This window comes from Montipora capricornis, chromosome 14 (genome assembly GCF_036669925.1).
Source record: "Montipora capricornis isolate CH-2021 chromosome 14, ASM3666992v2, whole genome shotgun sequence".
Taxonomy (NCBI): domain Eukaryota; kingdom Metazoa; phylum Cnidaria; class Anthozoa; order Scleractinia; family Acroporidae; genus Montipora; species Montipora capricornis.
In genome coordinates this window covers 2,773,049-2,788,048 of record NC_090896.1, presented here as the reverse complement: position 1 = coordinate 2,788,048, position 15,000 = coordinate 2,773,049, and the positions used below count along the sequence as shown (strand labels likewise).

The 15,000-nt window shown below is 40.1% G+C and overlaps 1 protein-coding gene and 1 long non-coding RNA gene across 4 annotated transcripts in view; both read left to right on the top strand.

The window, feature by feature from the left end:
* LOC138033803 (very-long-chain (3R)-3-hydroxyacyl-CoA dehydratase 2-like) overlaps window positions 1–15,000 on the top strand; it is a 124,832-nt gene that overhangs the window by 99,277 nt on the left and 10,555 nt on the right. The window lies entirely within an intron of this gene.
* LOC138033620 (uncharacterized) lies at window positions 4,280–10,496 on the top strand. Of its 2 annotated transcripts, none has more exons than XR_011128633.1 (7): window positions 4,280–4,424; window positions 6,330–6,411; window positions 8,370–8,403; window positions 8,586–8,702; window positions 8,863–8,921; window positions 9,631–9,709; window positions 10,366–10,496. It is a non-coding gene; the product is annotated as an uncharacterized lncRNA (long non-coding RNA). The 2 variants fall into 2 exon arrangements; XR_011128634.1 differs by having other exon boundaries at window positions 9,627–9,709.

The following is a 15,000-nucleotide window of genomic DNA, read 5'->3' as shown; positions in this document are numbered from 1 at the left end:
TTTTAGTAGTGGGTTGAGAATAGCCGTCAGTTTTATATTGATAGATTGAGATTGGTGATACACCCTGTAAGGGACTTGATGCCCTACTGTTTTCACCTCCCTTAGTCGGTAAATGAATTTAAACAAAAAAATAAATAAAATAGAGTGCATATTCAGCCTTGGTAAAATGAGGATCACCAATTTAATCAAGACAACAACTGATTCAACCTAAGACTTGATTTGACCTACAACATTCATACCTGATTTTCTCGAGTCCATGTCTGCCCCCCCCCCCCCCCCGCCCCCTTCAAAGGGAGTCTAAGTGAGACGCTTTTATGGTCTCAATTGGTTCTACTTTACATATGAATAAAATCTAATTTTCATAATAAAAACTTCGCACTTAGACTCGTTTTGAAGAGGAGGTAGACATGAACTCGGAAATGGCCTATTTAATGCAGACTGCTAAAGTCCCTCATGCGTGCTTCCCGATGTAGAAGCTTTCGATCATGTAAACCTGAACCAGTAACTTTTGACTGTAGTTTTCTTACGTTATCATATTGGAGAAGATGACAACGCAGACTAAAAGCCAGGAAATAAACACTGGTGACATTTGATGGCCAAAAAAATGTTGTATGTCATCAGTTATCACCATCAGTTGTCCTTTCCCTCGTCCACAAGCAACTAGTTTCCCATCCCTTCCTCCCTCCCTCCCTCCCTCAGGCGCAGTACACTTTCGTGCTAGTGCTAGTACGCTTGTTAAGCTGTAGTTACAAATGCTAGTTAATTACCAAGAAACCGTTTTTAAGTATTTGCGCGGTTGGTTGGCAAGAAAAACTGACAGCTCGTTTGGAAAACTCCACTGAAATAAACCCACTAAAAAGAGATGATCCCTAATAACCACAATTAGAGAAAGAACGCCATGCATCTCGTTCAGTACTAAAGAACTGAAAGTCAGATCTATCCGGTGACAACAATGAAAAAGATTGCGGAGAGAAAGAAGACGTACAAGATGACGAAGAAGGACAAGACGAAGAGTGAAAAGACGATAAGTCATCTTGGAGCGGCGGTGGATTGCCAAGCTTCTTCTTTGGCAGTATTTTTGTTCAAGAGTACGATCCATTTTTGCCACGGTTGACGCACTAACATCTCCTTTTAAACTGAATTCTTAGAGAAAGATTTTTATGCGGTCTCTTTCACTAGTTTTCTTTCTAATGAACATGTTTAAGTCCGTCAATCAATCTGACAAACTTGAAAAAATGTTTGGGCGTTTCCGAGGTGTTTCTAAAATCTCTCTGCAAGCCTCCGGACTTCAAAGTCTTTTTCATAATATAACTTGAAAAAGTTGAATTAATAACAGTCTGAAATGTCGAACTCGGGCTGCTTTTAAACTCAATTTATAATAGCTAAGCGTATTCAGATAAGAAGGACCGCACAGTATTTGAAACAGTCATTGTAATCAATCCTTTGCAATGTTTTTTGACTTTTGAATAATATGAGAAGTGTTCTTCTCGCAATTTTTTTAAAATTTCGTCTGCCTTTCAAAAGAGGCTTATCATTTTCGCATATCAAAAGTCTCTTTTTTCCTTAATGCCAGCAGTACTTTAGAGTATCAGATTTATAAGGGAGATTCCGTCGAGATGGAAGTAATCAGATTTTAAAAAAACCTTTAATCTGATTCTTTATATTAAACAGATGCCACGTTGCCTGGCGTCTATTCACCAGCAGATCACAGAAGACGTCAAAATGTGGTAGGAACATCATGGACAATCTCAGCTGCCACATTTTGAAGTCATCCGTGATCAAGAGCCCATAACCTGGAGTCTTCAACTACAATACTTGGACTATGAAACGTCATTTTCACAGATCAAGCTATTTTTTGACGAGTTCTTGCACGAGTAACTATTCTCAATCATCATAGGTAATAATTTCTCATGTAAGACTTGTGATAAGCTGGAAAGGTCTGGTTTCACGGAAAAATCAATCTAAAATTAACTTGGTCTGTAAAAACGCCGTTCCACAAATACAATAAAGTAGTACGTCTGAGTCATTGACCCCTGCTGTGATCAATTACTGAACAGACGACCTGAAATTGCCAGATGAAAATAAATTTTAAACTTTCCTCCCAAACTTCCTTGCCTTGGATACCAGATGAATTCCTGGGTAGTCACTACATAATTTTCGTCCTTGAACAACTTGGAATAATCGATTACTAAAGCGTTAAGTACGTTGTATTTTAATATCATGACGTTCTTGTGGTGGCTGTTTCCGTGGCTTTGCTGTGAATATATATGAACAAGTCAATAGCACCCTGGCAGAGCAAAAAAAAGCAAATAAACACAAGTAAACACAATTTCATTTGTCTTGTTTTTCTTTTGATCCTTAGCATCTTCAATTTTGCAACGCGTAACAACATTAACTGAGAACTTAAGCAACGAGAACGTTGTCTCAAAATATAAAGTTACTTCCTGACTATTTCAACCTTTAATAACATGACAAGGGTGTGGCAGTTCCTCAAGAAGAACACTGGTAGGAACGGCGCTTAATTTAGGAGAGAAAATGAAGATTTATTTTCACGTACTGAAGTCACACTTCTTAAATAAAACCTCGAATTTTGCCATTTGACGTTACTGATTTGCAAACGACGGCAAAGAAATAGATAACAGTGAAAAAATGCGCCTGCAGGGGGTGCAAAGCCATTGTTTGGCTATTTTTTCTCATTAAGTCAGGGGCCGCGGAGAGGGAATCGGGGCTGGGGGGCTACCCCCCCCCCCCCCCACTTTTTTCCCCATGGTGCTGTTTTCTCCTAGACCTCTTCCCCCTCCCCCTCACGCTTCCGTGATCCATACCAAAGACCTAACCGCCCCCTCCCCCCGGAGTTGGAATCTTACTCATCCATACCCAAACATTCCAACCATCCCGTTTTACCCGGGACTGTCCCAGTTTAGACTACGTTGTCCCGTTATTATTCTAGTCGTCCTGTTTTCCGCAATATTTTGATAGTTATTAATTTTAAATATGGCTAACATGATAAATATGAATGAATTTCGTTTGATTCAGTACATATTAATTAAATGCATGGGAGTTCTAATTATCTGAAGAAATTTACAAATTCGTCTTCGATCAATTTAGTTTTCGTGGCACGAGAATATTTTTTGGTAATTTTCCGTTCTCTCGCAGTTTATACACGTTTTGCAAGGGCTACATAAAGTTGAGCGGCAGCAAGACAAAAGCAGACACAATAGTCGCAGGCTCTTTAATGCTAAAATTGGCGGGATTTGCATCATTCATATCAAGGAATTTGTCCCTGTTTTGGGGATTTTGATGGGCCGGTGTCCTGGCGATTGTGGACTATGTGGAACCCCCGGCCCCCCCTTCCCCACCCCCCATGAAAATTATCGAGGAAGAGTTAGATTTTGGACTGGCCAAACTGACCGATGCCATAAGCATAAATCTTTGAGAAAAAGACTTAGATCAGTTAATTATTCAGTTCAGCTTGTTTATATCATTCGCGGCGGCATTTCGTAAACTCAATGCTAACCCTTCTTAAAGCTTGATCTTAAAATCACACACCAGCAACTCTTTGAATTGTCGTGTTTATTTTCTAATAAGATGAAAAAGCAAAGTCAGCCTTAAGCTTCAGTTAATGTTGTTTAAAGCATGGGCTGTGGTTATTTCGCGACACCGGGTCTAAAACTGGTCACTTTAGAACTCTAGACCTGAAGTAGCTTGGATTGTTTGCATACCCGGGGGATCATAAATCGATCGTCGCATATACCACTCGAGTTGGCGAGTTTTCCTAGGGGGTGACCGTGCTCGCTTGTTGCTTGTGTTCCCAATTTACTTTCAAACTTGTTCCCAGCTTTTTGATCCCTAAAATTGTTTTTAATTGTTTCCTAAAATACTTTGACATTGTTACCCTGTTTGACCTGTTTCCCAGTTCAAATTAGCCATCTTCCCTTGTTCCCCAAAACCCCTGTTTGGGCCTCAAATCTCAACCGTTTTACTCTCCGCAAGTTTTACGATCAGGCTCGGGCGCAAGGTATATCAATCACGTATTGCCTTCGTTGTGGTCCGGAGTGCTCCGAAAAAGACCGAATGACTAAGTTCTGTTTGTGCTTTTCTTTCTTTCCCGCCGCCATTTTTATTTGTACGAATCATTCTCCCGCAACCTCGTTTCCAGGGTCTACTCCGCTTTCAAGCCATCTTGAAAGCGGAGTAGACCCTGGAAACGAGGTTTATTTATTAGACTCGCCCCAGGCTTCACGAAATGGAACACAGCTCTCTCTTCCGAACAAAATGGCGGAAGGAGGTCTATTTCGAAGCACTCCGGTACATAGCGAAGGAATCAATATACCTCGCTCCCGATCCTGAGCCTAAGTCTGTTAAATTGCAGGAACGTAATGGTCGAGATTTCGCCAGCGACTCGAGTGCTATCGAGACAACCGGTAAGTCAAATCTTAAGTTGTTATTTAATTTCATTTGTTTATATTTTTATTTGTATTTTGTTTTTGGATGGTCCGTAGGGGTAGGCCGTGGACCGGTCTGTATGGGGTCCACGGACTTTTGGGGTCACCCTGGCCTTCCGTGCAGGAGGTCAAGCTTTGATCAGGTGTTTAAGCAAGTACAGTAAAAAGAAAATGTTCCTTTGTAGTTCTTTCAGATGGTGGGCCAAGTCTATAAACATACAGCTCACGGGTACTTTATTGAGCATAGATAAATGGTCGACTTAGAAAGAAACCTCTTATAAAGGCACAAGTGATCAATGAGACTACATGAGTAACTACAATCTTGGACAGAATAAAATGGAACAGCAAACCCTCATCCCCCCCCCCCCCCCCCATCCCCTCCCAAGTCAAGGATGAAGCCGCACAAAAGCCAAGGGGTACATATTTCCTATCTATTTTGTCCAAGATTGCATGGAAGGTGTCAATGTCACGAAATAGAGGTTACTCTTAATTAGAGAGTCATAGATATTAACTCATTTATTGATTGAAAACACTGGTCTGTGACCCAGTCACAAGCGCCACTGACGGATGTCCAGACTTGCTACATGTATACCCGATTTTTGCACATTGTGTCCACGAGGTTAGATAAATGCGCTCTTGAACATGGCATTACTTGCAAATCATATAAAGAGTTCTGCGACAAAAAGGACCATTAATGTTGTTTCTCAGGAGTCACTAGACTGTGGACTTTTAAGACCTCGCTGAAATATCATGCAACAATGATGAAAGACTGAAACTTCTAGGTAGACCTTTTAAACTGTATAGTGCACTTGAAATTTGTTAAAATGACATGTTCGACATTTCACTGACAATTATTTACAAAAGGTTTTTGTGTGATTTATGATGGTTTGCAATGGCTTTCAACGGTAAATCACAATTTACAGCCAATTGAAATAAAAGTCACGAATTCACTGTCTCTTACTTACACGACGAAATTATGATAAAAACCATCGGTAATCTGTTGTAAATCGTGGTTATCCTTACATGTATGTTTGTCAACATAAATCGTACGGTGTTTGATTTCCAAGAATGAAAAAAAACCAATCTATCTAGATAAAAATTAATATCACTAACAGTGATGGGTATTAAGGCACCCATACACTTCTTTAAAATAATGCCAAGGTACAATGTAACAGCCACTCCATGGTTTGCCTAGTGGTCTAGCATGCAATATCGGCGAGCAAGAGCAGCGTACCTGATGTTTTTGGGCAGGTTTGAGTCTTGCTGGCAGACAAACTAACTTTTTTTTCTTACTGTAATTATTGCTGCAATTACATGTACCAGCCGATGCATTTTCTATATAATTAAGTTTTATGTTTTGTAGCATTCCATGTTTAAGCGTATTAAAATAATTACGTTTGAGCACAGATTTATTGTACAGTCATGATTGCTATACTTGACGCTGTGAGTAATTGCAGTCGAAGCTCTCAGACAATCTTGGACAGAAAAAAATGGAATGGAACAGCAAACCCCCATTGCCCCAAATCAAGGATGAAGCCGCACAAAATCCAAAATGCCTCATCTTCCCATCCTTGGTTTGGGGTGAAGGGGATGGCGGTAGGGGGGTGAAGGGTACAATAGCTGAAACAATCCAAACCTTTACTAAAATGCTAACCTTAGGCCTAAACAATATGCTTTAGATAATTTTTAGGCTTACATGTAAGCATAGCATTTTTGTAAAGGTTTGGGTTGTTTCAGTTTTCACCCCCTTTACCCGTCACCCCCAAAATAGTCATGCTCCAGGGGCAAATCTAGGATAAAATGTTTCTTGGGGGGTCTGGGGGCATACATGTACTTCCCCGGGAATGTTTTGGCTTTAACTCTCCTAAGTCCCCTTTCCCATAGGTTTCTGACCGATTGGTGGAAACCAGGATGGATCCGCCCCCTGTACTGACACTGCTCCAAGAAGGTATTATTGTTGAAACTGGTAAGCTTACCTAGAATGTTTTAAATTTTCTGAGTAAAAGACTAAATTTTTAACTCTTAGATGATGTAGTCATGCCATGAGGTATCGGATGCTGACTCACTCACTCCAGTATGGATCCACCCCTGCACAGACATGAGTCCAGAACGGTATTAGTGTTGAAACCGTTAAGCTTAAGCCTTTACTGGGTTATTAACTAATTATTTCAGTTTCACTTCATACTCTTACAAAGTGGGTCTCATCAGGACTCTTATTGATAGGGCCTAAAAGATTAACAACACCTGGTAGGGGCTACACGAGGACATACATGTAACTAAGCTTATGGAAATCCTAAAAAAGAATCTTTCCCTGCCCATTTAATTGAAAGGGTTGTAAACCGTTACATTACTGGGACCCTAAGTAATCATTATCCCCAGGGTTCCCTTCCCACTTCGCCTACTGTATATTTTATTTTAAGCTACCTTATATAGGCCATTTTTCTGTCATAACTCAGAAAAAGATCCATCACTTTATCAAGCGCTACTGCAATGATTTGGACATCAAACTAGTTTTTTCCTCCTTTAAGATAGGCAACTTGCTTGGTGTGAAAGACCCTATCCCTGGCGGGCTTCGTTCACGTGTGGTTTATAAGTTTGTATGTGCGGGCTGTAATGCCTGTTATGTCGGCGAAACAACCCGGCATTTTTCCACACGCGTGCGTGAGCACTTAGTCAGTGATAGGGCCTCTCACATTTTCAAACACCTACAGAATTCCGAACAATGTCGCGTCCTGTCTTCAGGGGAATGTTTCCATATTTTAGATCACGTCTCTACGACTTTTCAACTCAAGATAAAAGAAGCTTTTCATATTCAAAGAGAACAACCTTCTCTTAATCAACAACTGCATCACGTAAATCTAAAACTATCCTGTTAATTCTCACATTGTCACGTTTTATGTACATTCCGTTGTTACATGTACTGGCATAATTAGCACTTTTTCTGTACATTAATCAACTGAAGATGACAGAAGTTTCTGTCAAAACATGTCTTATAATTTTCGTTTTCTTTAAATTTCTGACTTGCCTGCTGATATCAAGATCCTTTGGAAACATTATATAATAATAGCCGAGTATCAACATTTTTCATGGATTGAGGATTTTTTTTGCCACTTGGAGGAAAAATGTAACAGGGAATGAGTACTGTCTCTTCATTTACAAAGTCTCTCCATTGCATAAAAATTGCACACTTTCTAATATCAATTATATTTATTTAGAAGTGCATTTCATTTTAAATTACCAAGATTTTTGACAGAAGGGGTGGGAGGGGGGAGGGGTGTAAATGTTTTTCTCCTTTTTGCACGATCATTTCCTTTACAAACAATTACTGGACCAGATATAATCTTTTTATAATACAGGGCTTTAATCATGTAATAGTCAAATGCTTTTGCTTTGAAGGGAAATGAATTTCTTATGTCATCAACAACTATAACAACTTATCATGTTTTCACTGAAATGTCCAAGCTCTCTATAATGTGTCTAATTGTGAATGAGGTCTGTTAGCGACTATAATTAAGGTTTATAGGGCCTCTATCAAACATAACTGCTATACACGGTATATAACTAGTATTCCATGTAAGTTACTAATTGACATTGGCACTAATTATGGGACACTGTTAATGAACATTAATGAATTCAATCCACCATCACTGTATGTATTACCATGGGATGGGATAGCTCTAAGGAGCCTTTGATAATTTCAATCAAATTCATCCATGAGCTAATTGGCTCATAGGGCCCTTTGATTAATTTTGTGGGCAAACCACTTGATTTTCTCTTCCTTCGGCTCTCTCGTGACTAACATCAACACTGGGTCTATACTTAAACAGGAAAATTATGTTAAAAATTTGATTAATTTAAGGTCAAAATTGTTTGGAATCCAAAATTCAAAATAGTTTTCTTCTTTCTTTTTTTTCTTTGCAACAGAAGAGAGGATAGCCAAAAAGGTGAATTATTTGAGGTACAGAGTATGGTGTTCTGTTTTGTTGATTTTTTTTGTTCATGAAAAACTGCAAGTTCTCCAAAAGAAAATTGAAATGCAAAAATAAATAGTTAATTGAGGCCTTGCCACATGGAGTTATCAAACATACAGTGTGTAAATACTGTCTTGTCTTTGCTAATTCGTATTTTGTATTCTGACAGATCAGTTCATTGAGGTGTAAGATGCCATGTTTGAATGACATATTAAGTGGACATTTATGAAAAGGAAGACACTGCGTAAAGTTACATTTAGTGAAAGAAACTTTCCTCAACCGGAAGGTGAGTGTGTATGTTGATTGTCTTTAAATTATTAGCGATAAGGGTACATTTCCTATAATTATGTAGCTTGTTCAATTTATATTTAAAATTAATTAATGAGATGCATTCAATATAATTGTGTTTAACCCTCATGTTTGTTTGTTGTTGTCTTGTCTTTAAGCTTCTTTGCATCAACTGCAACACTTAAAAGAAACAGAATTAAAGACATTATTTAAATTTGTAAGTGATTTAGCCTGTTTGTTGGTATTAATAAAAACTGACAGAATTAAGCTTCAAAAGTTAGCCAAGCATAATTCATAAAGTTTAAATGTACATTATGTATGGTTCATTGTGCACACTTTGGGTAATACCGGTATAAAGTGGATTTTGCGACTTCCCGGTGTGTCGACGGGATCTGAACAACCCCCTCCCCCAAATGAAATTAATTTGCACCAGACAACCCCAAACAACTTAAAAGCCTGCCATTTTAAAGACCTACAATGTACATGTATATGTAGGTGTCAGTTGGGCAGGCCCTAAAATAAGAGGTGTGGAACTTAATGCAGACTGTACAGCTAGCAATGATTTTTGTAATTTGGTCTGGTAAATAATAATTATTATTCAGTTTTTGGATGCCTTGTTCCAAAGTCAGCCCTAACTGGTAATTCCATGCAGCCAGTACTCCCTTTTTGTGCAACTGTAAATACCATGAGTACAACAAGAAAGGCCAAGGATGATTATCACGTCATGTTAAGATGCGTTTTACTTGTATATTAAGTCACCAACTATTGTTATTATAATAATTATTGTAAGTGCTTAAGGAAAGAGGGAGGTTTGTGAGCAATGTTGTGATGCACTTTACATGTTAGGGAAATTTAATCTTTAATCTGGTCCCTTTGTTATCAATTTATGAATTTATTTTTTCTTTTATAATTTGTTGCCAAGCAAGATCTACAAGCTCTCTTGTGGAGTCGATTGACAACCTACAACTAAAAAGCGATGATAGAGGAAAAGAAATTTTGCAAAAGGTGAGAGGAAAGAAGACCTAACATCATGGAACCAAGACATTGAGGAACATTTGGAGAGAACAGTTGCGATGATGAGTGAGATTGAGCGAGAAATGAAAGCCATAGATCTCGACCCGAGGAAGAGCAAGCCAATCAAGAAGCACAATCTCCCCCTTTTCACCATCAATGTGCTTGTTTATGTACAATGATCTACAAAATTACAAACGAAATGATTTATGTTAACAATCCAAGTATTTGACATAATAGCTGCTGAAACCCGTACCTTTGGATCTCACAACTTCAAATATTGTATGGAGTGTGCAAGTAATGACGTCTTTAAAAATTAATTAATATACCTTTTTCCAAAGAACAGTTGAAGAATGGAACAGAATTCCATCAGAAATTGTCTTAGCTACTGTTAATTCTCTAGATACTTTTAAGGAGAGGTTGAGTGACTACTTACGAGATCAAGTCTGATTAGCTGATGATGATTCAATATTTTATTTTGAAATTTTACTATTTTTATAATTATTATTATTTATTTTTTATGTATTTTTTATTTAAGGTTAGCATTTTATAGTTCCTGCTAACTTATAAATGTACGTGTACATGTAGATGTTGATATTAAAAAGAGTCATAATTTCCCTGATTTAGTTTCAAATTTGGTTCTTTTTCAGCTTCTAAACAACGGTAATGCAAAGGCCCAAACTCTACTCCTGCAAAGCTAGAGACTAAGGGGGAGAGTTGAAAACACTGAACTACCATGATGGACTACTCAAATGGACTACCCCAAAAATACTCTTTCAAGTGAGTACTATTGTTTGTAAGCAGCGTCACAATTAGTGCTAAGACTATTAAAACACCCATTTTAAATGGTATTGATCATCAGTATAAGCCTATAAGGTCAGCTTTCGATAATTGTTGTCGTAGTGGTCTCCCTGTGCTATTGTACTTAGGTCACGTGACTAGCAAAACCATGCACTCGAGAGCGGGTTGTTGAAGTAAACCTCATAAGAGCTTGATTGAAGTGGTTCATCAGTTTCTCTTCAGGGTTTGGAGCTAAGAACGTTACATGGTGTCAGAAGTAAACTTCTGAGCGAGAAGTACGGCAAGATTTCGCTCACGTTTAGTTTAATTTGGATTGATTTTGATGAGAAATAGTGACGAAACCCTCACCAAATATGGATGCTAGCACAAATGACACAACTCCGCCAACAACAAGCAGCAGCACAGCACCGACTTCAAATTCCACACAGCAAGTCTTCACCTCTAATGTTCCGTTACCGCCAAGGTTGGAACTTCGAGGAAATCTGGCGAGAAATTGGAAAAACTGGCTGCAAACGTGGAAAGCGTACGAGACAATAACAGGCTTGCACCTAAAACCGCAAGATTACCGTGTCGCCACCTTTATCGCTTGTATTGGGCCTGAGGCTATAGAGATCCACGGTGGGTTACCCTTTGCGTCCGAAGCAGAGAAAGGTAGCATTGACAAAGTTTTAGAGCTGTGGAACAATTATTGCGTAGGTAAAACTAACACCATTTACGAGCGCTACAAGTTTAATAACAGATCACAAGAGCCTGGCGAGACAATCGACGCCTATGCAACTGCAGTCCGCACATTAACAGACGCGTGTTTGTTCGGTACTTTAAAAGAAGAAATGATCAGAGACAGGCTAGTATGTGGAATTTCTGATAATGCCCTTCGTAAAAAGCTACTTCAAGAATCGCAGCTAACACTGGAGAAATGCATGGATTATTGCCAAGCAGCTGAAGCGGCAAATAGCCAGCTAAAAGAGATTTCAAGCCATGGCCCAGACACCGTAAATTATCTGAATAAATCAAAGAAAGGAAAACCTCAGTCGAAGCCACAGTTTCGAGCACAGCCAAACCTCAGAAGAAACGCTGGCTTGCTAGGAAATAAGCAAATGATCATGAGAGATTGCAAATATTGTGGATGGAGACATGAGCATAAGAAAGAAGAGTGTCCTGCATTCAAAAAGACCTGCAATACGTGTGGGGGAAAAGACCACTTTAGCAATGTCTGCACACAAAAATACAGCCTGCATGGTAACAAAGCCCCTTCCCGCAGCAACCTGCAGCAGAGCAAGCTGAGAGTGCATGAGGTACACGAAGATGCACCAACTTCATCCGAGGATGAACTTTGGGCTCTCTCATTTGCCGGAGAAGTTTATAGTGTTTCTCACAGCAAGAAGCGAATCAGTGCAGTCATGGAAATTGGAAAGAAGACAGTGGAGATGCAGATAGACACTGGAGCATCTTGTAATGTCCTGCCCCACAGTTGCCTCCCAGATGACACAGAAATTCAGACTACAAAAAGAGAACTTATCACTTACTCTAAGTCTAAATTGAGAGTGTTAGGAACAGTAGGGTAAGAGTCCACATTCGAAACCCATGCAACAATACAGAGTATGTAGCAGAGTTTCTCGTAGTTGAGGATGGTTTTGCACCTCTACTGGGAGCTGAGACAGCACAGAAAAGGAACCTCCTAGTTGTCCAGCACCAGAACATCCTGCAGCCTGACCACCAAACACCTGAGATTATCGAAGACAGCATCAATAGTCTGACGGAAGAGCAAGTTCTAGCAGAATATGCTGACCTGTTTAAAGGCCCTTGGCAAGATTGAGGCAAAACTACGGTTAGAAGTTGATGAGACAGTCCCACCAGTAGTAATGCCACCCCATCGTGTTCCAGTTGCAGTAAAAGGCAAACTAAGAGAGGAACTTGACCGCCTTGAAAGCTTGGGAGTACTTGAGAAAGAGGACAAGCTGACACCATGGGTATTGAGCATGGTTGCAACGCAACATTGACCCACAGCGCCTAATCCAAGCACTGGAGCGGAGACATTATTCCTTGCCAGTTATTGATGACATCCTGCCAGAGTTGTCTAAGGCGAGAGTGTTCACCAAAGCTGACCTTAAGGATGGGTTCCTCCAGATTCAATCGGATGACGCTTCGAGTAAGCTGATGACTTTCCAGACAGCATGGGGAAGGTACCGATGGCTACGCATGCCGTATGGGATAAGCCCAGCCCCAGAATCTTTCCAGCAGAAGCTTGACCAATGCCTTGAGGGTCTCAAGGGGGTGTACAAAATCGCAGATGACCTCCTTATTATCGGTCAAGGTGACACTGATGAAGAGGCTGACCAGGATCACGACCTGAACTTGAAGAACCTCTTGGACAGGTGCAGGACAAAGGGTATCAAGCTGAATAAGGACAAGTTTCAATTCAAATGCAGCGAAGTGTTGTTCATTGGCCATGTCATGACAAAGGACGGATTGAAACCTGATCCCCAAAAAATTGAAGCAATTGTCAAAATCGAGCGCCCAGATGATGTGCCAGCCATGCAGAGATTCATTGGGCTAGTAAAGTACCTGTCAAAGTTCCTGCAAGACCTTTCGGAAATGTGTGAACCACTACGTCGCTTGACACATAAAGATGCCGAGTGGATTCGGGGCCATGAACAGGAAGACGCCTTTGAGAGAATTAAAGAAGCTGTTGTCAAAGCACCAGTGCTGAAGTATTTCAATGAGAGCGACCCAAACGAATGCCAAGGAGATGCATCCCAGGGTGGACTTGGATTCGTGGTGATGCAGTACACATCCATGCCACACACTTTCTTCCTGTGCCAGAACACCAACTCAAAGAATTGCAGAAGGAGACAGCCTTGGCCACCAAAGTTGGTGCAAGATGTTTTAATGTGCTACTTTGTAGAAACCAAGCCAAACATCTAACAACAACTGGATCCAAGAGTATAAAATTAGGCAAGTCCAGTAAGTTCAAGAGAGAGTCTCATCAGTCTCTTTGGTCTTAAAGAAATACAAGGTGATGGGAAAGACTCCACAGGAGTGACTGGCTTATCAGCATACACTGGTTTACTGGACCTCAGGCTTATTTCTTGGAATCGCTGTATGTGTGAGCGGTTTCATCTGTGCCTCTGTCCAATTGCATGATGTACATATGGGCTCTTAGCATTTCTGCTGTACCTGAAAACTGCTTCCGCATTGTCCTCTACTTTGACGCACATGGGCGTGGCTTCAGTGGAGCAGTTCTGTGTAGTTGATTGAAGGCAAGTCTCTATTTTAGCCCTACTCTCTTGTTCTGTTGGAAGAAAATTCTCAATATCAAGCCAGCCAGATGCTAACTTCATGTAAAAAGTGATTTTTCCATCCCCTGGGTAACTGTGGTGGTAAGTATCCACATGCTAGTGGAATGAGTTTCATTAGAAGCCGGTCACCATGCAGCGGTATACTGCTGTCTGTTTGTCACAAATTTTCCTCTTACGGCCGGCTAATCCATCTTGATTTTCACACTTGTAAAAAACAAGAGTAAATGCTGCTTACATGTACATGTGCATTGATTAGCCCAGGCATCTATTTTAAAAGTTATTGAAATGATTGTACTGGATCCTCGAGAGTGCATCTTTTCCAGGCACATGAACTAGTTCTTTCAAGTGAAAATGCATGTGGCATATTCTGGACCACTTTATTCTAGTAAAATATAAAAATGTTACACTGGTTAAAAAATATTATTGAAAAAAGATCTTGAAATCCCAACGTTTCGGCTACTAACATAAGCCTTCTTCAGGGGTAATAAAAATATACAACGAAGTGACAAGTGTATTTAAAATCGCGTAGATGCTAATAAAAACAGAATATATTATAAAATCAGTTCTTGTCCAATAACGCCAAGGCCCTGTACTCTTGGGGCAGGTACATGCCATCATCGCAGTTGAGCCGACTTTTGCATGTGTTAATTTTCCATGCCTCAAAGAGGCAACCGGGAGTGGTTTGTAATATTACAGACGATTCCCATGAGATAGGGTGGCCAGACTGTAAAGAATGTTCGGCGAGAGCAGATTTCTTGGGGTGTTCTTGTTTGACCGCTTTTTGGTGTTCTCTGAGCCGAGTATTGAACTTTATTCTAGACATTTTGTGAGAAGCGGGACTAGTGGCTTCTGGTTTGTTTCTACCCAGTCACGATATATTAACTGCACCGCTCACTCACCCAAGTCAGTGTAAAGGGCCTCTTGTTCAATTTGCACATATCTGCATGCTTTGTGGGTGATCAGTGCCCCTGATGTAAATACTACTGGTCTCCAGCTTTAGTTATCTACCTTTAAATTTGAAGAAGGGTGCCACCCAGTCCAAAGGTAGATGAATCTATGGAGATCTTGGTTTCTCTGTTAGGGTTGTACAAAGCTACATGTAGGTGGTCTTGTCAAGCAAGACTTGATTTCTCGAACTTCTTTCTCTTGTGGTGTTCCCCAGACCCACTGGCTCTCTTTTTGCAT